General features: G+C 42.4%; 1 protein-coding gene across 7 annotated transcripts in view; it reads left to right on the top strand.

Moving 5' to 3' along the window:
- Positions 1-26,808, top strand: part of PLCH2 (phospholipase C eta 2) — a 1,280,386-nt gene that overhangs the window by 93,050 nt on the left and 1,160,528 nt on the right. The window contains exon 1 of one of the 7 annotated variants that reach the window (XM_068240679.1): positions 2,429-2,502. The exons of the other annotated variants lie outside the window; for them this stretch is intronic. The gene's annotated coding sequence lies outside the window, so the exon portion shown is untranslated. Of the gene's footprint in view, positions 1-2,428; positions 2,503-26,808 lie in introns of those variants that run through there. 7 annotated transcript variants of the gene reach the window in all.

Genomic DNA, 26,808 nt, shown 5'->3' on the forward strand with positions numbered 1-26,808 from the left:
TTAGTGATTTAGGCATTCGGAGGGAGGTTGGTGGTTTAAGCATGGAGAGCAATGTTAGTAGTATTAGGAAAGAGGAGTGTGAAGATATTACCAATTTTCAAACTAATCTCTGGTGCTCAAGTTCACAATACTAAATTAACCGTTTATATTTGCAGTAGTGCATGTGTTTGTTAGTGAATAAGATTCATGAAGCATATGGGTTTACCAGATAGTCAGGAAGAGACTGAACTGTTCACCTCTACTCTAAATGTATATTTAGAGAAGCAGCATTCAAATTAAATGTGAGTTTGTCAACAAAATAACTTCACAAATAATGTGAAGGTCTTGTTTGATGTGGCAACGAGGGATCATAGAACACTCAGATTAAAGGAATCCTGTGAGAAAAAAAATCCCCCAAAGGGGTCTCCTCATTAGAGGGAAGCGTCTGGATTCTCCAGAAGCTTCCCCCATCCTCTGCTGGGCCGTTCCTCCTCCGCTGTATCCATCACAATCCCATCAACATGGGCTCGTCAATGGCTTATGCATGCGTAGTAACACAGACCTGATTGGGCTTTGGCGAAAAAAGCGTGAGTTGTCTCCCTGGTAGCACAGACCCGATCAGGCTTGGCTTTTTTGGAAGAAGCCAGAGCATGTCCGTGCTACTGCGCAGGTGCAGTGCGGTCGTGCACCCACCAGCTTAGGGGTTGAATGGCCTGGCGGAGAAGGACTGGGGAAGTATCTAACTTTTTACTTTTTGAATCTCACAGGTTTACTTTAAAGTAATGAATAAAATATCTTGATCACGGGTGCAGTCCCTATGGGCCAGTTCACACTCAGCGCTTGGAGCGCCGCTTGCCTGCGATTACGCTTGGCTCCGCAATCGCGATTTGCGGCCAAAATGTCATGATTCATCGTTATTTGCGCTTGTGATTCCCGTTCAATAGAATGAGAATCACAGCGCAGTGGTCCCCGAAACGCTGCATGCAGTGCATTTGCGACTCATCGAAATCGCAAACGCTGCTGTGTGAATATATCCATAGAGATACATTAGTAGCAGCGCTTTGCTGATCGCCGGCAATCAGCAAAGTGCTGAAAAATCACCCCGTGTGAACCAGCCCTAACAGAGCTGACACTGAGCTTCAAAGTGATTTTCATACAAAGAAATTAAGCTCAATGGAGCAAACTGTTTAATCAGTAAGGTATAATTATATTAAATGTAGATGATTCAGATAACTCACATAATTCTGATTAAATCAAATCAGAAAAAGTAATTGGCCTTAAAGCAGAATATAACCCTGCATTTCAACATTGCTCTAAAACATTATTTACAGCATATTATATGCAAAAAGCATTTTTTTTACTAGACCAGCATTGGAAGGGTTAAACACAGAGGTTTAAAGTTCCGTGGAGAGATATGCAGAAGTTCAGATTGTTACATTCTATTTAGTTATATGTATCTATTGAGAAATGGTACACACTCTTTGGCTGTCCTCCAACTCCTTCTCAGTCAGAGAGAGTGAGTCACATTCAACACTTAGATACATTTATGTAAGCAAAATGTATCTATGTCAGCTTCGGATGCGTCTGCAGAAATCTCCAGGAACTTTAAAGCACTGTGTAACCCTTCCAATGCTGGTCTAGTAAAAAAAAAATGCTGGTTGCATATAATATACTGTAAATAATGTTTTAGAGCAAAGTTGAAATGCAGGGTTATATTCCGCTTTAAGTTACTTTTTTTTAAGTCCTGAACACTTCATAAGTCAATTGGATTCCTCCCCAAAAAATGGATACACACATACACACGCTAGTTGGCTGAGGCGCTGATAACTCATTAGAAATCCAACCGGCCCCCATGAGAACTCCCTCAATGAAGAAATCAAAACACAAACACCTGTTTGCTCCAGTACTAATAGAACTGGCTCAAATGGCCTTTCCTATATCGATATGACAATAATTTAGTATACACAAAAAGTACCATATATTATTATCTAATACCATTCTTCTATAAAAGCATTTAGTCATAAAAAACATTCCTGTCTACTTTGAACCAGTATATCTGCATTAAATGGTTAATTAAGACTTGCTCGTGTATTTTCTTTTTATTACCGACGTACTATTTTGTTGCATCTTATTGATAAGTAAATAAATGCTTGTTAAACGCTCAACTTTTAGTTCCATCTAGCTATATAACTGCTGATGTTTTGGAATGCACTTTAAAGCATGTCAGAGGCAGAAGCGTTGGTGAAGTGATTTATCATAGCTGCACAAAAGATTAGATTATTTCTGGCAAGGTACATTACTCGGTATACATGTTAAGAAGGTTGTCTGACAAACAGGAATGTACTTTCTAAAGAGCATTAGGAGAGGAATTTTGCCACTTATCATGGAAGGACTGAGGTAATGTGATACCGCCCTTCCTTGCAGGAGGATGTGGCAGTCTCATGGACGTTTGCCACTCAAGACCTTCACAAAGCACAATGTTGTGACTGCCAGGACATGCCCAGGATGGAATGGAACGCTTGTGTATGTAGAACAATCACATAAACTGACTTTTTTTAATGTCTCAGTTCAGATAAGGCTTTGCTATCCACTGTGTTGGTTTTGTTTGTGTTTGCTTCATTTAAAGGGATTATGAAGGCCATATATGGGCATATTTCATCCAAATTGACAGGGGTCTGAGGTTTGCCTCATTCACCCATCATACGCTGCCTTTTCCTTGCAACTGATGTATAGATATAGGCATAAATGCATTTGAAGTCTTGGTCTTTTTTCTGCAAAAAGGGTCGAGTGAGAATTCTGTCACAGTGATTTTCTAGTTCAAAGTGATGTCCGCTCTACCTTTTGCTAGGAACAGGGCTGGAACCAGGTGCCTCAAACCCCAATAGACAAATGTTGGAAGAAGTGGAGTTCCGCTCAATGTTCCGCACAGAATTGTAGCCTTTATTGAACACCAATAATGGTAAAAATAGTAGAAAACACAGCACTACATGTTCACTGACATGTTTCGGACGAACACTGGTCCTTAATCATACTATGATTAAGGACCAGTGTGCGTCCGAAACATGTCAGTGAACATGTATTGCTGTGTTTTCTACTATTTTTACCATTATTAGTGTTCAATAAAGGCTACAATTCTGTGTGGAACATTGAGCGGAACTCCACTTCTTCCAACAGTGATTTTCTAGCTTGTCAATTCAAGGAATTTGATGCGCAGTACTTAAAAGTACCATTTTACTATTAAATACCCTCTCTAGCCAAAAATATTATTTTAATTCTCAATAGTGTAGGGTGGGGTTAGAATTTCTTGTGTGCCTTTATTACTGTTTGGGTTCCAGGTAAGAACGTTTTTTTACTCCAATATAGAAACGATCAGCTATAACAAAGTAATTTTTGATAGAGTAACATGAAATTATGTGTATAAATATATCTGAATATCTGATTCTATTATAGGTATTACCGGGGCCTACCTCCATATGTGTGAGGTTAGTTATCCTATCCCACACGTCCTGAGGGAGGAGGTGAGCCCCTTATTCACACTCTTCAGCTCCAAATTCCCTGGGGGAATTAGAAATAGAAGAGGACTAGGAGAGGGTTGACCATTTTCTTTATAAAATGTAATTTCAGTTAAAACAATTTTTTTGCAACAAAAATAAAACTGGAGGATATTTTATAAACAAAATGTTTAAAATACATCCCTACTTATGAAAATGGCATTTAGCAGGCAAGCACTGTGCCATTGTCAGTGGGAGTAATTTAGTTGCTGTAGTTACTGAATTTCTGACGGATGTGCCAGTTATGCACATGGCTGGTTTTTGCTTTTCAAATTTCTGAACACCAGTTTTTGGCATTCAAACCATGACTTTACTTTGGTGTATCATCCTTCCTGTGTCATAGGCTTTTATTTTCTACATTCTCATTTCAGTCGCACTCCTACTTCCATCTTGATTTGTGCCCAAGATTGATTTCTTTTTCAGATTTAGATTTCATTTTTACACACTCCAATGAGTTCTGGGTCACCATGAGCTTGCTGGTTAGTCTGTACCTCTCGGTTTACAAGCCCTACTCCATAGAGCCAAATTAATCCATGCCATGCACTGATGAGGATCAAACAATCCGAAACAGTCTGTATGCATGTTGGATTATTATGGCTCTGTACAATTTAACAAGCTGACACATCATTGCATTCCAGCGGTCCTGGAGGTGTGTTTAGCTTCTAAGGGTACAATGGTTAATTTGCATATATTCAGCAGTGGTGCCTGGGAGACATCTCGAGCTCACTCCAACCTGAATTATCGCAAATTCTTTCTGTTTTAGGAAAGCAAATTTTTGTTATTTTTAAATAAAAGAAAGATAGTCATACATACCACATACCATGAGGTTGATTCACAAATCTTTTTTCTTTAAAGGTGTACTGTAGTGACATATAGTAGAATGCAGTAAATGCATTAAATTATTCTGTATATCCACTTTACAGTAATTTGTCTAGTTTCAGCATCCAAAGCACTTCCTATCTTCCTATATCTATATATACAGTGGTGTGAAAAACTATTTGCCCCCTTCCTGATTTCATATTCTTTTGCATGGTTGTTACACTTAAATGTTTCTGCTCATCAAAAACCGTTAACCATTAGTTAAAGATAACATAATTGAACATAAAATGCAGTTTTAAATGATGGTTTTTATTATTTAGTGAGAAAAAAAACTTCAAAACCTACATGGCCCTGTGTGAAAAAGAAATTGCCCCCTGAACCTAATAACTGGTTGGGCCACCCTTAGCAGCAATAACTGCAATCAAGCACATGCGATAACTTGCAACAAGTCTTTTACAACGCTCTGGAGGAATTTTGGCCCACTCATCTTTGCAGAATTGTTGTAATTCAGCTTAATTTGAGGGTTTTCTAGCATGAACTGACTTTTTAAGGTCATGCCACAACGTCTCAATAGGATTCACGTCAGGGCTTTGACTAGGCCACTCCAAAGTCTTCATTTTGTTTTTCTTCCGCCATTCAGAGGTAGATTTGCTGGTGTGTTTTGGGTCATTGTCCTGCTGCAGCACCCAAGATCGCTTCAGCTTGAGTTGACGAACAGATGGCCGGACATTCTCCTTCAGGATTTTTTGGTAGACAGTAGAATTCATGGTTCCATCTATCACAGCAAGCCTTCCAGGTCCTGAAGCAGCAAAACAACCCCAGACCATCACACTACCGCCACCATATTTTACTGTTGGTATAATGTTCTTTTGCTAAAATGCTGTGTTACTTCTACGCCAGATGTAACGGCACACGCACCTTCCAAAAAGTTCAACTTTTGTCTCGTCTGTCTACAAGGTATTTTCTCAAAAGTCTTGGCAATCATTGAGATGTTTTTTAGCAAATTTGAGACGAGCCTTAATGTTCTTTTTGCTTAAAAGTGGTTTGCGCCTTGGATATCTGCCATGCAGGCTGATTTTGCCCAGTCTCTTTCCTATGGTGGAGTCGTGAACACTGACCTTAATTGAGGCAAGTGAGGCCTGCAGTTCTTTAGATGTTGTCCTGGGGTCTTTTGTGGCCTCTCGGATGAGTTTTCTCTGCGCTCTTGGGGTAATTTTGGTCGGCCGGCCACTCCTGGGAAGGTTCATCACTGTTCCATGTTTTTGCCATTTGTGGATAATGGCTCTCACTGTGGTTCGCTGGAGTCCCAAAGCTTTAGGAATGGCTTTATAACCTTTACCAGACTGATAGATCTCAATTACAGTACTTTTGTTCTCATTTGTTCCTGAATTTCTTTGGATCTTGGCATGATGTCTAGCTTTTGAGGTGCTTTTGGTCTACTTCTCTGTGTCAGATAGCTCCTATTTAAGTGATTTTTTTTTTATTGAAACAGGTGTGGCAGTAATCAGGCCTGGGGGTAACTACAGAAATTGATCTCAGGTGTGATAAACCACAGTTAAGTACGTTTTTTAACAAGGGGGGCAATCACTTTTTCACACAGTGCCATGTAGATTTTGAGGTTTTTTTCTCACTAAATAATAAAAGCCATCATTTAAAACTGCATTTTGTGTTCAATGATGTTATCTTTGACTAATAGTTAACGGTTTTTGATGAGCAGAAACATTTAAGTGTGACAAACATGCAAAAGAAAAAGAAATCAGGAAGGGGGCAAATAGTTTTTTACACCATATTCTGGGTGACCAGGTATATTTTGCACTGGCTTTAACAACTCAGTAAACAAACATTCTGCTAAGATCACCTGACATGACCAAAGGTGTCACTGCCTGTGGTCATTTCAGAATGTAAATCGAGATGAGGATAGATTTTATGATGGGAAAACTATATAAATCCTTTTAAGAATACAGCTAGCAAAAAAAGTACTTAAAACTTGTGAGAAAATAAATATTGAACTTTTGTTAATCAGCAACAAATTATTTTGAGTGATGTTTTGCTTAGAGAGTGGTGATATTTTGCAGGTAAGATGAGAAATAATTAAAGGATACCCGAACTGAAATTTGACATGATGAGATAGACATGTGTATGTACAGTGCCTAGCCCACAAATACCTATGCTGTGTTCCTTTTTTTCCTTTCTCTGCCTGAAAGAGTTAAATATCAGGTATGTAAGTGGCTGACTCAGTCCTGACTCAGACAGGAAGTGACTACAGTGTGACCCTCACTGATAAGAAATTCCTCTTTTATACCTCTTTCTTGCTCTCAGAAGCCATTTTCTGCTAGGAAAGTGTTTTATAGTTGGAATTTTTTATCAGTGAGGGTCACACTGTAGTCACTTCCTGTCTGAGTCAAGACTGAGTCAGCCACTTGCATACCTTATATTTAACTATTTCAGGCAGAGAAAGAAAAAAAGGAACACCACATAGTCATTTGTGTGCTAGGCACTGTACATACACATGTCTATCTCATCATGTCACAGTTCAGTTGTGGTATCCTTTAAGAAGAGATAATTCATGATAAACATTTTGTGAATCAACCCTGTATGAGGCATTAACATTTGTATAGAATTGTATGGGCATTGTAATAATAATAATGAATAATAATTGCAGTATTTGTATAGCGCCTTTCTCCTGTCGGACTCAAAGCGCTTGTGAGGCAGCCACTAGAGCGCACTCAGTAGGCAGTGTTAAGGAGACTTGCCCAAGAAACTCCTTACTGAATAGGTGCTGGCTTAACAGGCAGAGCCAAAATTTGAACCCAGGTCTCCTGTATCAGAGGCAGAGCCCTTAACCATTACACTTACACTTAACCATTACACCAGCCATTGTAGTTCCCTGTTGTGAACGATCCCTGGGTTGCACTTTTCCATAAGCCCTCACAGTTGTGCAATAAGTTCCAAAACATCTTTGTCAGCCAGGTGTGGAAATGCTGTTCAGGCTTTGTTTGCGCCCTTTTGGAAGGCTCCCCCTCCACCATGCCCGGCCCGCTCCTCTTAAAGTGAACCTCCGGATTAAAAATCTACTCAGCAGAACTGAAAAGGCTTGGTGTTTCTTTAACAGTTTCACAGCATCAGAACTTTGTTTTTCTTACCAAAGCATCATTTTTAGCTGCATTTTTAGCTAAGCTCCACCCATCAAAGAAAACTGCCCGGGCTTTTTTCCCTGATGCTGTGCAAAGCATGATGAGATTTCCTATGTTGTTGTTCACGTTGCCTAGCAACTGGGAGGGGTGATCAGCACACAGGACAGTTTGAACTGTGTCTCATGCTCCCTGTCTTCTCCTTTCAACCAAAAAGATGGCTGCCTACATGAGATCAAACATTTGCCTGTTCTTTTAAAACAGGGTGGGTAAGAGATTATATTACCTATCTATTTTAATTAACATAACTAATGTAACTTAATGACAGTATGTTTGTTTAGGCTGAAGTTCCTCTTTAAGTAAGGGTCATTTATTTTGTATCATGAAAAAGTTAATGCACCCCGTCCCCTAGTTCCCCCACCCCCGAGGTTCAGTTTATGCTGGTTTATCATACCTTTTATTTACCTATGCTCAGTCTATGAACCAACTAGAGGTGGAAATCGACCAAAACGACAAGATCAGGCAACCACAGTGTGGCATCGATACCCTGCAGGTCTGATCACAATGTTCTAATGTGCCAGAAATCAATGCCACAATGTGGTCATCCGGTGTTTTCAGCATGCCAGATCGATCGTTTAGAACCATTTCAGCCAGAAATCAATTGAAATGACGACAAGGGTGACCATTGCAGCATCGATCTCTGTGGGATATCAATGCTGCAAATTGAGTAATGTATGGGCCTCTTTATTGCCACTTTTAAAGAGACACTGAAGTGAAAAAAAAGTATGATATAATGATTGGTATGTGTAGTACAGCTAAGCTAAGAAATAAAACATTAGGAGACATAAGTCTAATATTGTTTCTAGCACAGGTAGAGTTAAGAAACTCCAGTTGTTCTCTATGCAAAAGAGCCATTGAGCTCCACAACTTTCAAAGTCGCAGAGAGCTCTGTCTTCTGAAGCTTATTATCTCAACTGTCAGTCATTGTATTGTTTTTTCTTTTTGCAGAGGACAGGTCAAAAGTTCACTGGCCTGCTCTGTAAAATCATTTAGAATGCTGAGTAGTGTGTAAACTGCAAATATTAGAAAATGATGCAAAGTTATAAAAAAACAACTATATAACTGAAAATAAAAATATTAGACTATTTTCTTTGCTTCTGATGTTCTAGTAATTATCTATACTACACAACCAATTCATTATATCATATATATTTTTTTGCTTCAGTGTCTCTTTAAGGTTGCCACACACCATACAATTTTTCAATTTATTTTCAATTCAAGACTTACAATCAATTTTTCTGATTGATTGCAAAATTTCAAAAATCTAATCAATGTATCACACGTGGTGAATTGTTCCCAATTATGAAATTTTTTTTATTAAAAATGCTAAAAAAAGTCTTGGATCTATACATCAATAAATTGTCTACCCTACACTATTCAATTTTCACAAAAAATATTAGAAAAATCCACCTCTCCCAATCTTTGTTTATCGGAAAAAATGGGAAATGATTGATTGCCTATATGAATATATATTATATATGTATGGTGCCCATTAACAGTACAATTTTCCCTTCATATTTGATCTTTCACCACATTTTTTATGGTCGAATTGTATAGAAAAATGCGGCATTTGTAGCGCAAATCAATGCGATACGATTCTTTGGACGATTGAAAAAGGAAAAATTATCGATCCGAAAGTTGGATTTTAAGATCGCATCAGAATGTAAAACCTTCTTAAATCGTTCTGTGAATTGGAACAATCGATAATTGCCTTCCAATTAGTTACAATCATTCAAATCACTTCATAAGATCGCATCCAATGAAAAAATTGTACAGTTAATGTGCACCTTAAGGTTCGGTGCACACTGCAAATCTGATTTGCGATTCCGATTCTGCTTTTCAAAATCCGATTCCAATTTTCCCTGAATGCTATCAACAGAAAAAGGCAGCATGCAGTAAGGAAAAAAATTCGGAAACCGGAATCGCATGTTAAAAATCGCAATCGGAATTGCATGAAGTGTGCACGGAGGTTCATAGTGATCTGCAAAGATTTTTTATGTGAATTTCTGTCAGTCTCGGTGAAGCTTGAAGCTACAAGAATGACAGTTAACTAACTGAGTAAAAAAATCCCCAAGACATTCAAGTTGGAAGTTTAGGTGAATTTATTGCTATGACATACCGGTAATATCAGAGAACTTGACAGTCAGACAGATAGACCTGGAGGCTACAGGGAAATATCACTGTGAGTTATGTGTAATTATGTATTTTTTTGTACCTGATGTGGCCATTGTAAAGAGAACTCCTCTTCCTAGCTCTGTGAAAAAGCTCTGATCACATAAAACACAGCTTTTAAAAGTATATTGGGGAGGGATCACTTTGTGTCTGCAGGACAGTTTGCCGTGTGATATGTGCGTTCTTGTGTGTATTAATACACATTTTTATAGCAGCCAGTGATTGTATGAGGAAATACATGCATTGTCTAAAAAAAAGTAGTTCAGTGTAACGATTGGTGTAGCACACAGAGGTCTGATTATTGGGTGATCTTCAGAATCACCAACAATACAGACTCTATACCTGATTATGTGGTGATCTGCAGTATCACCAATAATGCAAGTATAGAAGGCAGAGAAACAGAGGTGTAAAGTGTTTGGTGCAACAGTAGATTAATTGGATAGATCTCACCAGAGAAGCTGGTGAGTACTATCTGAAACAACAGTGCTAGACCTCACCAGGGGAGCTGGTGGGTACTAGCTGCAACAATAGTGCTAGCCCTCACCAGGGGAGCTGGTGGGTACTAGCTGCAACAATAGTGCTAGCCCTCACCAGGGGAGCTGGTGGGTACTAGCTGCAACAACAGGAGTATAAATAATAGGTCTTTACCAGAGAAGCTGGTAAAGTACTAACAACAAGAGTAACAACAAAGTTTGGCTAAACCTTACCAGAGGAGCTAGTTAGGTACTAACAGCACAAGCGACTGAATAGTTTAACTAGACCTTACCAGAGGAGCTGGTAAGGTACTATGAGTCACAGGAGCTGTATAACTTAAACTAACCTCACCAGAGGAGCTGGTGGGTATTTAGTCAAAAGAGCACCTCACCAGTGGCAAGGGCCCACTTGTGAGTAGAGAGGTCAGACAGGCAAGGTTTGGCAACTGAGAGGCAATTACAGTACAGAAACGTGAGGCAGAAGAATAGTGAATTATAAGGCAGAGGTTCAGCAACTAAGGTCAGATAGGCAGAAGTACAGAATCGATAAGCAATAGCAAGGTCAGAGTATAGCCAGAATCATACACAGGTAATCAGTAATACAATATAACAATAGTCCTAGTCTTGTGTGAAATCCCTGGTTTCCTCCCAGATCAAAGCACACCTGATACTAGTCTAAGGTCTGAGTGCTAACACGAGTGTATTCGCAACAGCAGACAAGTTGCCAATGACCAGTGAGGGCTTAAGAAGCCGAGGAGAGCTCACAGCCGCGCCCCTTACCAATCTGCCAATCCGAGCGGCGTGAGTCACCTCTGACGTCAGCCGACCGGCAGGTCAGCTGATGCGCCTTCTTCCAGCATAAAGGTCCTGACTCCGCGCGCGCCCGCGTGATACAGCGACCCTATGAGCACGAGACAGTACCGTTCCCGGCGTCCTAGATGCCGACGGAACGGATGAGGCCTGTGAGCAGGGAACAAAGGCGGCTGCGGGTATCCCCTGCATGTCCGCAGCCGCCATAGTTGCAGATGTTACATTCAGGTTGTATTATTTATTTTTTAAAATATAATGCTGAATTGCGCATGTCTCCTAAAAACGCATCAGCCCAATAGACGTAATCAGCTGTGCTGTATGATGATGAACACAAGGAAGCTGGTAATTCATCCCATAAGAGTCAGGCAGTGCCTCTCATTAGTCACTGATGACAATGGACAGAATTGCAGGTAAATGTCTGGCAGTAGAATGACTGAACTGTCATTCCAACCTGGAAAGGAGCAGCTTTTTGTCACCATAACACCAGTGTACTTTTCAAGAGTGGTGATAAGCTGATATATCACATGTTATACATTTCTGAGCACTTGCATACATAACACCTGGCAGTTTTATGTATGTACTCTGCGGAAAGGCTGGAAAGATGGACGTGTTATTGGAAAACACCTGTCCTCCTAACTTCTGCTTCCAGGGCTCTTTAGCAGAGTTTAAAGGGAAGCTTAAGTGGCGTGCGCCATGAGATAGACAAGTGTATGTACAGTGCCAAGCATACAAAAATATGCTGTGTTGCTTTTCTTAGAGCTTAGACAAAACAATAAATCTTCTTTTTTAAGTTTTTAAACATAACATAAAACTGTGGAATATTTAAAGGTTATTTTTAGAGGTAGGATGATAAACATCATTGTTTATTTCATAAGTTTATTTTCACTTGAAATACAAGTGTGGAAATGAACAGAATAAATATACAAGGACAGCAGAGAATGTTTAGGATGAAAAAAGTTTGACATATGATTGTGTTGGGGCTTTCTACTGCCACCAACTTTTTAAAAACTTTTAACAAACACACATTTGATGGTATTCGAGGTTGGATATTTGGGAGAGCAACATAGGCCGTGGCCTAAAGGGGAAGTTCCACATAGGAAAATGAACATAAATTTAGGTGGCTGCTGTATGTTGAATGGGACTGCTGATGAGCACGGGGGATATGCATGGAAGATGTAGGATGCAGGCATACAGGCATACATAGGAGTCAGGGTACACGAGAACACGCTGATCCAGGCAGCAGACAATACAATGTCAAAGTTCAGGCTAACATCGTACACGAGGCAATCAGAATAAACACACCCAGCAGAGTAGCTCTCAGGTGATTAAACACTAATATTGCCAAGGACACAATGTACAAGGGCAGAACTTTATTGGGACAAGGACCAGTCAGGTGGCACTATTAGTCCCAGCTGCTCATTGACATCCAATGAAACAGAGTGGCCAACTCACCACTCACTAATAAATAATTAGACAATTCCCCTCCCACTGGTAGTGGTGCCAGTGAAAGGCGTATGCAAGTCAATTAGAACTTTGGCTCATGCACACACGTGTGCATCCACCGAAGTCGGCGCACCGGCTTGGGAAGGAAGCTAGCTGTTTGGTTTGGCTTCTGGATGAGCCAGACAAGTCACTAAATGCCAGCTACATAAGTGTGTTACACATACAGTGCTGCCCATAATTATTTATACCCAATGCAAATTTTGTATTAAAGTTAATTGTATTCAACCAGCAAATAATTTTTTAATGGGAAATAACATAGGTGTCTTCCAAAAGATAATAAGACGATGTACAAGAGGCATTATTGTGGGGAAAAAAACATTCCTCAGCTTTTATTTACATTTTAGCAAAAGGTGTCCTGTCCAAAATTATTCATACCCTTTTCAATAATGAATAGAAACACCTTTATTGGCTCTTACAGCAATCAAACGCTTCTTATATAGGTATTTTTGCTCATTCATCTTAAGCAATGAGCTCCAAATCTTTCAGGTTGGACGGTCTACTTGACATCACCCTGATCTTTAGCTCTCTCCAAAGATTCTCAATTGGACAATTTGATTCTAGTCAGAACTCTGTATCTACTTATATATGTGTTTTTTTCCCTGGCATACTATGGCGAATCCTACTGCTTTAAGCATTGAGCTTCAAATCTTTCAGGTTGGATGGTCTGCTTGCCATCACCCTGATCTTTAGCTCTCTCCAAAGATTCTCAATTGGATTCTAGACAGAACTCTGTATCTACTTATATATGTGTTTTTTTCCCTGGCATAGTATGGATAATCCTACTGCTTTAAAGAGACTCCGTAACAAAAATTGCATCCTGTTTTTTATCATCCTACAAGTTCCAAAAGCTATTCCAATGTGTTCTGGCTTACTGCAGCACTTTCTGCTATCACAGTCTCTGTAATAAATCAATGTATCTTTCCCTTGTCAGACTTGTCAGCCTGTGTCTGGAAGGCTGCCAAGTTCTTCAGTGTTGTGGTTCTGCTATGAATTCCCCATTCCAGGCCCATCTATGCACACTGCCTGTGTATTATTTAGATTAGAGCAGCTTCTCTCTTCTCTCTTATCTTTTACAAGCTGGATAAATCGTCCTCTGAGCTGGCTGGGCTTTCACATACTGAAGAATTACAGACAAGGGCAAAGCTGTTTGCAGGAGAAAAAAGAGCAGCCTGAAACTTCAGTGCATGAGAACTGCAGGGAGAAAGAAACACACAAATGATCTCTTGAGATTCAAAAGGAAGGCTGTATACAGCCTGCTTGTGTATGTTTGTATTTTCTATGTGTGGACATACTGTACATCAACCTACTTCCTGTTTTGGTGGCCATTTTGTTTGTTTATAAACAAACTTTTAAAAACAGTTTTTAACCACTTTTAATGCGGCGGGGAGCGGCGAAATTGTGACAGAGGGTAATAGGAGATGTCCCCTAACGCACTGGTATGTTTACTTTTGTGCGATTTTAACAATACAGATTCTCTTTAAGCAATGAGCTCCAAATCTTTCAGGTTGGATAGTCTGCTTGCCATCACCCTGATCTTGATCTCTTTTCAAAGATTCTAAATTGGATTCTAGTCAGAACTCTGGCTGGGCCACTCAAAACATTTAAGTTGTTGTCTGCTAACCAATTCTTCACCACTTTTGCTGTGTGTATTGGGTCATTGTCATGCTGAAATGTCCCCTGGTGCCCAAGGCCAAGTTTCTCTGCAGACTGCCTGATGTTGTCATTGAGAATCCTCATGGATTGCTCTTTTTTCATGGTGCCGTGTACTGTGATTAGGTTCCCTGGTCCATTGGCTGAAAAAACACCCCAAAGCATTAGGTTCCCACTATCATGTTTGAGAGTGGGGATGGCATTCTTTGAGTTGAAGGCTTCTCCTTTTTTTACGCCAAATGAAGGAAACATCATTGTGACCAAACAATTCAATTTTTGTTTCATCTGACCATAACACAGAAGACCAGAAGTCTTCTTCTTTGTCCAGATGAGCATTTGAAAAGGCCAAGTAAGCTTTTGTGTGCCTTATCTGGCGAAGTGGCATCCTCCTTGGTCTGCATCCGTGGAACCCAGCAGTGTGCAGAGTCCGTTGGATTGTCTGCCTTGAGACATTGCCACCAGCAGAGCCCAGATTCACCAGGATGGCCTTAGTGGTGATCCTTGGATTCTTTTTTTCACAGTGGCTTGTACTTTTTAATAATACTTTGCACTGTAGCCACTGGAACTTGAAAACATTTAGAAATGGCCTTGTAACCCTTTCCTGGCTTGTGAGCAGCCACAATGCACAGCCACAGGTTCTCACTGAGCTCCTTTGTCTTAGCCATGATTGTCCACAACCCAACTGCAGAGAGCTGCTGTTTTTCACCTGTTGAGTTGATTAAAACAGCTGTTCTTAATTAATCAGGGTAATTAGGATGCTTTAGAACAGCTTGGGCTATTTGCAATGGTATAGAATTTTGGATTTTCCCACAGACTGTGACAGTTTGTGAAGGGTTTTGTAATGATCTGCTCTGCTGTTTGCACAGGCAGGCAGCTTTTCGACCATTTTTCAGGTCTGCATGCTGCAGGTCCCTGGAAAGGAGACCTGTTTTCACTCTGCAAGTTTCAGACTTGCTGTTCTGGTGAGGGATTTGCATTCACTTATCTGGTTATTGATAGCTCTGCCTCTCTTGAAGGCTTGCAGTATAAATGCCATTTCCTCCCAGAATTCCCTGCTGGTCATAAAGGTTTGGTTCTGCTGGACTTACCTTGAGTTTCAGCCCCTCTGCTAATTGTTTGCTAAATATTGTCTTAGAGTAGTTATCCTTGGGAGTGCATTAGCATTCCTTCTAGTGCAGTCAGATTGTTTATTATCTGTATTGCCTAGTTCTATCTTGTCTTATCTGTTGCGATTGCACTTTCTCCAACGGCGGCTGATAGTGAATCACTCTGTCTGTTTGGATCGCATTCGCCCTAGCGGTAGAGGCGGTGGATCCTTCTGTACTCTGTCTTGGAGTGTAAGCCAGAGCAGCGGTTGCTACTGGTTGCTCCAACTGTCTGTCTGTTGGGATTGCATTCGCCCTAGCAGTAGAGGCGGTGGATCCTTCTGTACTCTGTCCTGGAGTGTAAGCCAGAGCAGTGGTTGCTACTGGTTACTCCTTCTGTCTGTCTTGTCTTGTCCATGCGATGGTACTGTCGCCAGCGGTGGCTGACAGTGAATAATTCTGTCCTGTTCCTAGATCACATTTGCCCTAGTGTTAGAGGTGGTGGATCTCTCTTGTCTGAACCTTGGAGTTTAACCTTAGCTGAGGTTGCTACTAGTTACTCCTTCTGTCTGTCTTGTCTGGAACGAACGCTTGCTGTTGTCTGGGTGAGGCAACCGATTAGCAAGCGTTTGCGTTATCTGTTTGTTTTCATTTTCTATGTTTCATTTGTTAGTCAGGGTTGGTACGTTTTGTCGCTGTTGCGCTTAACGTGCGGTGACCGTGCATTGAACGCGCTTTGTCGCTATTGCGCTTAACGCGTCATGACCGCGTTTAGCTAGTCCTGTCTGTTCCTTCGCGTTGGATTACAGTTTGTTAATTGGTTCTGTCTTTATTCATTCAATGATCTGTCTTTACTCAGTCTTGTGTCTCTATTAGCAATCACCATTCTTGCGATTGCTTTCTCACTTTGGTCTTCGCTGTTGTATGTCAACCGTCGCCGGGTGGCGACTAGAATGGTGGACAAACATACATTTTGTCTCTGTGCTTACTCTCTCTCGAGTGGCTATCTTGCCCTGTATTGCTTCACTTTGTGCAATCTCCATCTGGCATCTGTGGTTGTACAGAGACCGTGTTCCTCTGTACTCCACAGCTCCATCTGCCGGTTGGAATACCTCTCTACAGGTGCATTTGCACCAAAGCTGGGTTCCCTTTTCCAAGCACTTGTGGAGGGTTTCCGCAGTGTCAGCGCACATGTTGTGCGCTGACCACGGAGATAATTCCACATCCGTTACAGTATGACCAGCCAAACTGAAATTCCCAGTGTAGAGGGAATTTCCGATTTGTACGATTTTGTCTCATATGGTTCTTGTACCTTTAAGAGGTTTAAAAACTAGACTCTGAAACCAAAGAGGACTTTCTTTCTGAATGTGTAAGACTTTTTCTTAACCCTGCATTTCAAATCACTGATTCGTCCACGTGGGCTCTCCAAATAGCTTATGTTCTATTGCAAGGAGATCTGTTTCAGTGGGCTTATGAGATTTTGAAAAGCAATTCTTGAAATGATAAGCCTTATCAGTTTCTTACATTAATTTTTTCTCACTGGTTTAAACTGCCTTCCTTACCACCTATTCTTGATGAGTGTGTACCTGCAAATCAATCAGCTGTTCTATCCATTCCATGCACAACCATTCAGTTTGATAATGAATGCAGGAACAGCTCCCTTGCATCTAGACAGCAGCCACTTAAAGCGGCTAAGACTAAAAGGACAAAGTCTAGGAAGGCTTCCCAGCTGAAAGATCCGTTGCCCATAGCAACTACAAATAAAAAAAAATATTTCTGTAAAGTCTGAAATTTGGAACACACTTGAATGTGATAAATCCAGAGAAACTTCTCGGTCTCAGGTTTTATTACCCCAAGCAAAAGCATATGTGGATCCTATGATAGGCAGAATTATTCAGTATATTAAAGAAGTAAGAAAATCTATGCATGTTCCTGATCCCAACCCGTATGAGTGTTACCTTGATACAGGGTTGTTTGAGCCTCCATTTGCTCCATGGGAGATTGGGGCTTTGATTGAGGAGTTTGATATTGATTGGAAGGCGTTTTGCGATTTTTGCATCGCAGAAAGCGAAGAGATTCTTAATGCTTGTATTGATTCTGTGTACACTTTGATTGAATCTGGTGAGTGTGACGAGTGTTTTGTGGATCCGGTGATTTGTGTGTGGCAGATGATTTTTTATGAATTGCACACACACCAACCAATTGACTCCAATAAAGAGACAACGTTGTCGGATGACTGTTTCTGCCTTTCTTGGGTAAAGCAAGTGAGTTTAAACTCTGTGCGATCTGATGCCTTCTTCCCAGGTGTTCCTGCAAATTGTGATCAACATGAATATGTCAGTTTTGTCAAAGATATGTGGGATCCCTTGTCAATTAAAAACAGATCTTTTTCTCCCAGTAATTCTTTAAGATCCTCCATCTATGATCCTGCTATGGGGAAAATTCCTAAACTATGCAACCTCAAGAGTAATGTTAATGTGACTAATAAAGTTCCTCATGTTGTTGTCGCAACTTCTTCTGCAAATAAATCTATGCCTCACTCTGTTCACACCTGTGAAAGCACATTGCCAGATGAAAATTGTTCCAATATTCCTGTCCTGGACTTTTTACAATTTGATCCACAGATTTCGGAGGCTTGCGCTTTAGAAGCTTCAGTTTCACAACCGAAAGCGATCTTGGATTCGCACATTTTGCATTTTTTTTTTTTTTTTATCAATAATTTTTATTGATTTTTTTAACAACAATAAACATACACCTGATTATACATGTTGCTTAATTTGTACATGCATGTGACAAAAATACAGTTACTTAGCATAAAGTAATTTAAGGAATGTTAGCCTTATCTTATAGCTGTCTATGCACTCTTGTGCAATGTTACATGCATGCATCCATAAGTTTCTTCAACCTTACTGGGATGTATGGGCAATAACCCAATTCTCACTTTCACCTAACTGTTTACAATTGGGATCTCTTGGCTCTACCTTAAATTGTTAGGTTTCTCTCATCATATAATGTGCTAAAGCTGAAGCTCCTTATTTTTGTACGTCTTTCTAGCTTCTGACTACCTTAGTTCTTTCCAGGATTGATGCTGTGATTCTCAGGCTCTCCCAATATTGGTAGCCGGAGGTCACAGCGTACTTGAGGGCCCTTCCTTCAGAGGGGGAGGGGGGGGTTGGGAAGGAGGGGGGAAGGGAGTGGATCCACATCCAATCTGACTCTGAAATACCCAGCCTAGCTACTTTGTTTGTTTATGAGGTTGGCCTCATCCAGTCAAGGGACCAGTGATCTAGGTGCAAATTTTGGTTATTGCGAAGTTTAAACAGTTTCTCCATTTGGAGGTTGAATTGGAGGGTGTTTTTTAGAAGTCTAATATTGGGTTTATCAACTTGTTTCCAGTTGGACACTATTAGTTGGCAGGCAATGCATAAGATATGGCAAATTTTGCATTCTGACTCCCCTGATTCGACATTGTTAGCCGAGTCTAAGGGTGAGACAGTGCTTTGGTTTTGCGAATCTGATACTGAGGGATCTTTGCTTTGTCCAGGGAGTATTTCTGTGAGCCTGCCCTGTACCATGAATGAAACTGTGATGTCCACTCGCACTGACATTTGTGAGTCCCTTTCTTGCTCTGAAGAGGGTGCTGACTTTCCACCCTGTACTCTGGATGAGTCAATGTTGCCTTGCATAAAATCTCCTACAGTGAGCCCAGAGGCTCGTCTAGGTATTGCAACTATTCTCACCTGTTTTTCTGCCATTTTGGAATTGCAGTCTAGTTTGACTGCTATGCAGGATTCTGCGTGCAGTGAAACTAGAGTCAGGGAGTCAGTGTTTTTTCCAGTAGATATTCCTGTGTATCCTGTTCATGAGAATGAAATTCAGTCTCAGCGTATTGTAGAACCATCCCTGGGACATCTGCCCTGTCCGCAGAATGTATTTGATGTTTTGCCCTGTAACATGGATAGTTCAGAATCCTTGATTAGTTTGTCAGAAAAGTTGGGAAATGATGCTCCTGAGGTTTTGTTTGATGTTCTGGAGGTCTCTGAGTTCCTCCCAAAGGGTGCAGAACTTTTAGGAGATGCCTCCTGCCCCCCAGGTCCTTCTGAGGTATTGCTCACTTCAGTAGGCATTGCTGTTATGCTGACTACTTTTGCAGCTCTTGTGGAGCTTCAGTCATGCGTAGTCAATGATGAGTTTTTGTTAGATACAATTACAGTCACAGAGACTTCTAAGTCTGAGTCCAAGTCTTCTTTTGAAAGACCAGTACTTGTGACCACTACTCGTGATGATTTTCTGCCCGGTCCTGGTTTTAGTCTTGTCGTGACTGACTCTGAGGTTTGCAGTTCCTTGACATGTCCAGAAGTTTCTCTTGTACTAGTGTACCCAGATGCGCTCTGTGAGCCAGAATGCCCAAGTGTGTCTCGTGTGCCAGCATGCTCAGATGCTTCCTTAGTGGAGACATGTTCTGATATTGCCTGCCTGCATGCCCAGAAATGGTTCCTGAAAGCCCAGATCTTGATGGTTATACTGGTAACCCTGAATCCGGAATTGTCATAGGTTCCATAGGGGTTCTTGATAGTTCTCCATGTGAACCGAAAGAGTATTCTGGCCTCTTGGGATCTCTGCGGAGCTTCAAAGTGTTCTGGGAGATTTTGGGAGAAACTTATCTTGGTACCCTGGATTGGATCAACAATGGCTTCTGTGTTGATAGGGACACTTCTAATGGGTATTGTGGGAGGTTTGGTATTTTTGGACGATCCCTGGAAGGTGGTGGGTATTGCTCAGAGAGTTTCTATGGGTCCTTCTCTGGTACTCACCTGATGGGTGTCACGCTGAGGCTTGTAGTACTGATGGGCATGTTTCGGTGGGTCCTGCCTCCGATGAGTTCGGTTTCGGGAGGATTGATTCTGGAATTGGGCCTTGTCGGGCTGTCCCGACCTTCATGAGTGTTCAGCCAGACTGTTTTGTTGGAAATGTCAGTTTTGAAGGATGTCTGGAAGCCGTTCCTAGAAGGGGGGTTGCTGTAATGATCTGCTCTGCTGTCTGCACAGGCAGGCAGCTTTTTGACCATTTTTCAGGTCTGCATGCTGCAGGTCCCTGGAAAGGAGACCTGTTTTCACTCTGAAAGTTTCAGACTTGCTGTTCTGGTGAGGGATTTGCATTCACTTATCTGGTTATTGATAGCTCTGCCTCTCTTGAAGGCTTGCAGTATAAATGCCATTTCCTCCCAGAATTCCCTGCTGGTCATAAAGGTTTGGTTCTGCTGGACTTACCTTGAGTTTCAGCCCCTCTGCTAATTGTTTGCTAAATATTGTCTTAGAGTAGTTATCTTTGGGAGTGCACTAGCATTCCTTCTAGTGCAGTCAGATTGTTTATTATCTGTATTGCCTAGTTCTATCTTGTCTTATCTGTTGCGATTGCACTTTCTCCAACGGCGGCTGATAGTGAATCACTCTGTCTGTTTGGATCGCATTCGCCCTAGCGGTAGAGGCGGTGGATCCTTCTGTACTCTGTCTTGGAGTGTAAGCCAGAGCAGCGGTTGCTACTGGTTGCTCCAACTGTCTGTCTGTTGGGATCGCATTCGCCCTGGCAGTAGAGGCGGTGGATCCTTCTGTACTCTGTCCTGGAGTGTAAGCCAGAGCAGTGGTTGCTACTGGTTACTCCTTCTGTCTGTCTTGTCTTGTCCGTGCGATGGTACTGTCGCCAGCGGTGGCTGACAGTGAATCATTCTGTCCTGTTCCTAGATCACATTTGCCCTAGCGTTAGAGGCGGTGGATCTCTCTTGTCTGAACCTTGGAGTTTAACCTTAGCTGCGGTTGCTACTGGTTACTCCTTCTGTCTGTCTTGTCTGGAACGAACGCTTGCTGTTGTCTGGGTGAGGCAACCGATTAGCAAGCGTTCGCGTTATCTGTTTGTTTTCATTTTCCATGTTTCATTTGTTAGTCAGGGTTGGTACGTTTTGTCGCTGTTGCGCTTAACGTTCGGTGACCGTGGCTTGAACACGCTTTGTCGCTATTGCGCTTAACATGTGGTGACCGCGTTTAGCTAGTCCTGTCTGTTCCTTCGTGTTGGATTACAGTTTGTTTATTGGTTCTGTCTTTATTCATTCAATGATCTGTCTTTACTCAGTCTTGTGTCTCTATTAGCCATCGCCATTCTTGCGATTGCTTTCTCACTTTGGTCTTCGCTGTTGTATGTCAACCGTCGCCGGGTGGCGACTAGATTGGTGGACATACATACATTTTGTCTCTGTGCTTACTCTCTCTCGAGTGGCTATCTTGCCCTGTATTGCTTCACTTTGTGCAATCTCCATCTGGCATCTGTGGTTGCACAGAGACCGTGTTCCTCTGTACTCCACAGCTCCATCTGCCGGTTGGAATACCTCTCTACAGGTGCATTTGCACCAAAGCTGGGTTCCCTTTTCCAAGCGCTTGTGGACGATTTCCGCAGTGTCAGCGCACATGTTGTGCGCTGACCACAGAAATAATTCCACATCCGTTACAGGTATGAATATGAATTTTGGACTGGACACTTTTTGCTCAAATGTAAATAAAAGCTGATTTTTTTTCCCCCACAATAATGCCTCTAGTACATCGTCTTACTATCTTTTGGGAGACGCCTATGTCATTTCCTGTCAAAAAATTACATGCTGGTTGAATAAAAGCAGGGCCAGCCTTTGCCATGAGCGACCTGTGCGGTCGCTCAGGGCACCATGCTCTCAAGGGCGCATGCGCCCTGTCGCCTCTTGCCGCCCCGCTGTCTCCCTGTGTCCTCTCCATCTATATTTAGAGCAGGACTACAAAAACATGGCCGCCGATGTCCACAAATGCAGACAAACGGTGGCCATTTTCTTGTAGTCTGCTCTAACTACAGATGGAGCGGAGGCGGGGAGAGAAGAGTGGCGTCGGCGCTGGAGCTGGATGTCAGGTGAGTCAGTCTCTGCCCGGCCCGCTGCCACATAAAGGGGGGGGTTGCCTAGGGCAAACTACCTACACTGGGAGCAAACTACCTACACTGGTGGCGAACTACCTACACTGGGGGCAAACTACCTACACTGGGGGAAAACTACCTACACTGGGGGCATACTACCTACACTGGGGGCAAACTACCTACACTGGGGGCAAACTACCTACATTGGGGGCATACTACCTACACTGGGAGGCAAACTACCTACACTGGGGGCAAACTACCTACACTGGGGGCAAACTACCTACACTGGGGGCATATTACCTACACTGGGGGCAAACTACCTACACTGGGGGCATACTACCTACACTGGGGGAAAACTACCTACACTGGAGGCAAACTACCTACACTGGGGGCATACTACCTACACTGGGGGCATACTACCTACACTGGGGGGCAAACTACCTACACTGGGGGCATATTACCTACACTGGGGGCAAACTACCTACACTGGGGGCATACTACATACACTGGGGGAAAACTACCTACACTGGGGGCAAACTACCTACACTGGGGAAAACTACCTACACTGGGGGCATACTACCTACACTGGGGGCATACTGGGGCATACTACCTACACTGGGGGCATACTACCTACACTGGGGGCATACTGGGGCATATTACCTACACTGGGGGCATACTACCTACACTGGTAGCATACTGGGCAAACTACCTACACTGGGGGCATGCTACCTACACTCGGGGCATACTACCTACACTGGGGGCATACTGGGGCATACTACCTATACTGGGGGCATACTACCTACACTGGGGGCATACTACCTACACTGAGGGCATACTGGGGCAAACTACCTACACTGGGGGCATACTACCTACACTGGGGGCATACTACCTACACTGGGGGCATACTACCTACACTGAGGGCATACTGGGGCAAACTACCTACACTGGGGGCATACTACCTACACTGGGGGCATACTGGGGCATACTACCTACACTGAGGGCAACCATGCTACTACAGTGGGGGAAACTGTACTAGCTACACTGAGGGCAGCTACGCTACCTATATGGGGCAACTATACTACCTACACTGGGGGCAACTATGCTACCTATATGGGGACAACTATGCTACTTATGGGGGGGGGGGGCAACAAAATCCAGTTCCGCTCAGGGCGCTGTGAAACCTAAGGCCGGCCCTGAATAAAAGTAACTTTATGTCAAAATTTGACAGGGGTATGCCACAATCCCTATTACACACACACCATGCTCCAGATAGCTGGTTATATACAACTGGGTCACATTAGAGTTCTCCATTCAGCATTTATCCCCCCTCTGCCCCCTCCCTGTCTTTACCTAGACTTTTGGTGTTTTCCCCTGCCCTCCCCCCAATCCCTTCCTCCTCATTTTCCTTTGTTTCCTTTTTTATTTTCGTACCTACCTTCAGGTGCTTATAACTGTGCACGGTAACTCATGCACGAACCTCGGACTTTCATACCCAATATTGATTCAGGCTATTGAACACCTTGTTACAATGCATTGTTCCTCTGTTTGTTGAAAGTAGTGCCATGGCACAATGTTACCTCATTGTCTTTTCATGACGATTCTGTTAATACACCATGTTTTGTGATTCTTACATTATAAAATCTTTCAATAAAAACTTTGAAAACAAAATTTGACAGGGATATGAATAATTATGGGCAGCACTGCATGATTGTTTCCATAACTGGTTGAAAACTAAAAGATTGGTTTATTCTAATCAGCCTGCGGCAGATTTCACTTCTAAATCTTGAACAATTTAAAGAATCATTTGTTGGATCATGAGTAAATATTATCCTGTGTATTTTAGGCCTAACATTACTGGGTCAGCAAGTGCTCTTATGAGGTACTGCACAAAACTCAGCTTAGTGTGGAAGGAAAGTTTTCCTCCTGTCAGTGCAGCCTTTTCCCAGCTGAATAACAGCAGAAGGTCCAAGTCCATTGGATTGTCTGCCTTGAGACACTGCCACCAGCAGAGCCCAGATTCACCAGGATGGCCTTGGTGGTGATCCTTGGATTCTTTTTCACCTCTCTCACTATCCTCCTGGCCAGCAGAGGTGTCACTTTTGGCTTCCGACCACATCCTGTGAGATTTTCCACAGTGAATACATCTTGTATTTTTTTAATAATTATTTGCACTGTAGCCACTGGAACTTGAAAACATTTAGAAATGGCCTTGTAGCCCTTTCCTGATTTGTGAACTGCCACAATGTGCAGCCGCGGGTCCTCACTGAGCTCCTATGTCTTAGCCATTACTGTCCACAAACCAACTGCAGAGAGCTGCTGTTTTTCATTTGTTGATTTGATTAAAACAGCTGTTCCCAATTAATTAGGGTAATTAGGATGCTTTAGAACAGCTTGGACTATTTGGAATGGTATAGAACTTTGGATTTTCCCACAGACTGTTACAGTTTGTGAAGGGTATGAATAATTTTGGACTGGACACTTTTATCCTGCAGGCTGCTTCTTGACATAGAAGGAATGGAACCAACGTCTTCAAAAGAACAACCTATAATTAGCATAAATATAACCAGGTTTCAGAAATATACAGGAATATTTATGATCATAATATTTGTATGTCTGCTCTTTACAGCACATATTAACCACTTCACCACTGAGGGGTTTTACCCCCTGACCACCAGAGCAATTTTCACCTTTCAGCGCTCCTTCCATTCATTCGTCTATAACTTTATCATTACTTATCGCAATGACATGAACTATATCTTGTTTTTTTCCACCACCAATTAGGCTTTCTTTAGGTGGGACATTATGCCAAGAATTATTTTATTCTAAATGTGTTTTAATGGGAAAATAGGAAAACATTTGGGAAAAAAATTATTATTTTTCAGTTTTCGGCCATTATAGTTTTTAAATAATGCATGCTACTGTAATTAACCACTTCTGTGCCAGGGGGGTATTTTGCTGATAGGTGCTGCGTGGGCTCTCCAGCCCGCAGCACCGATCAGCTGGCAGCCAGGGCGATCAGACTTCCCCCCTTTTTCCCCCACTAGGGGGATGTCCTGCTGGGGAGGTCTGATCGCCGCAGGGCTGCTTGCGCTTGCGGGGGGGCTCTCTTCAAAGCCCCCCTCCGCAGCGCTTCCTGGCCTCCTTCCCCTTCCCTCCCTCTCCCTCCCCCTGTGAGCGGCGCAGGACGGAATTCCGTCCTGCGCCGGATAGGATAGGCTTCAGCCTATCAGGTGCTGGCGGTCCCCGGCCAATCAGAGGCCGGGGAACGCCGATCTCTGCCACGGCGCTGCTGCGCAGCAGCGCCGTATACATGTAAACACCGGGGAAGATCTTCCCCGTGTGTTTCCATTTACCCTGCGAGCCACGATCGGCGGCTCGCAGGGTATTCACGGAGACACGCTCCGTGAACTGACATGGAACGGCCGCTCTTGCGAGCGGCCGTTTCCATGCAATCCACTTCAGGATTCAGGGGCGTAGTTAAGCGTACGCCGAATCCTGAAGTGGTTAAAACCCATGAAATGTATTTGCCCTTTTGTCCCGGTTATAAAACCGTTTAAATTATGTCCCTATCACAATGTTTGGCGCCAATATTTTATTTGGAAATAAAGGTGAATTTTTCTCAGTTTTGCGTCCATCCCTAATTACAAGCCCATAAACATACATATATCCAGGCACATCGCCTCTAGTTAGGACATTAAATAAATTATTAGGGAAAGGGAGGTGCTGAAGGGGGTGTGGCTAGAAAACAGCAAAAATCTATTAACCCTTCGCACACTCACATGCAAATGTTCAAACAATTGCATTCACAGATTCACTCATCCAGGCACAACTGTTATCCCTACAGCTAAATTAAAAGCCAGGGTTTTAGTTCACAGAAGAATGCATTCTTATGCTTAATCACCTATACTGCGCAGAAGTACCCAGGTAAACATAGGTGTCCTAACTCTGGCCCTGTAACATGCATAGTGCAGACATGCAAACACATTCATTGCATCAAACCTATCAATGGATTAGGAGCACACATCCTAACTTCCTCTCCTGGGAAAGACGGTGCATCTTACCAATCGCACAAGGGAGCTAATGCCGACAGCTTGCCGTCAGCATTCAGACGGCTTATGCTGGTGTATGCGCATGGTGCAAATGGACACATAACATTAGCTCCCTTGTGCGATTGGTAAGATGCACTGTCTTTCCCAGGAGAGGAAGTTAGGATGTGTGCTCCTAATCCATTGATAGGTTTGATGCAATGAATGTGTTTGCATGTCTGCATTATGCATGTTACAGGGCCAGAGTTAGGACACCTATGTTTACCTGGGTACTTCTGCGCAGTATAGGTGATTAAGCATAAGAATGCATTCTTCTGTGAACTAAAACCCTGGCTTTTAATTTAGCTGTAGGGATAACAGTTGTGCCTGGATGAGTGAATCTGTGAATGCAATTGTTTGAACATTTGCATGTGAGTGTGCGAAGGGTTAATAGATTTTTGCTGTTTTCTAGCCACACCCCCTTCAGCACCTCCCTTTCCCTAATAATTTATTTAATGTCCTAACCAGAGGCGATATGCCTGGATATATGTATGTTTATTCTTATCATTGACCCCTGTGGCTAGGGTCCAATTCGGTGCACTCCCCCCTTCCCCTGTATGTTT

Source organism: Hyperolius riggenbachi, chromosome 6 (genome assembly GCF_040937935.1).
Source record: "Hyperolius riggenbachi isolate aHypRig1 chromosome 6, aHypRig1.pri, whole genome shotgun sequence".
NCBI classification, from domain to species: domain Eukaryota; kingdom Metazoa; phylum Chordata; class Amphibia; order Anura; family Hyperoliidae; genus Hyperolius; species Hyperolius riggenbachi.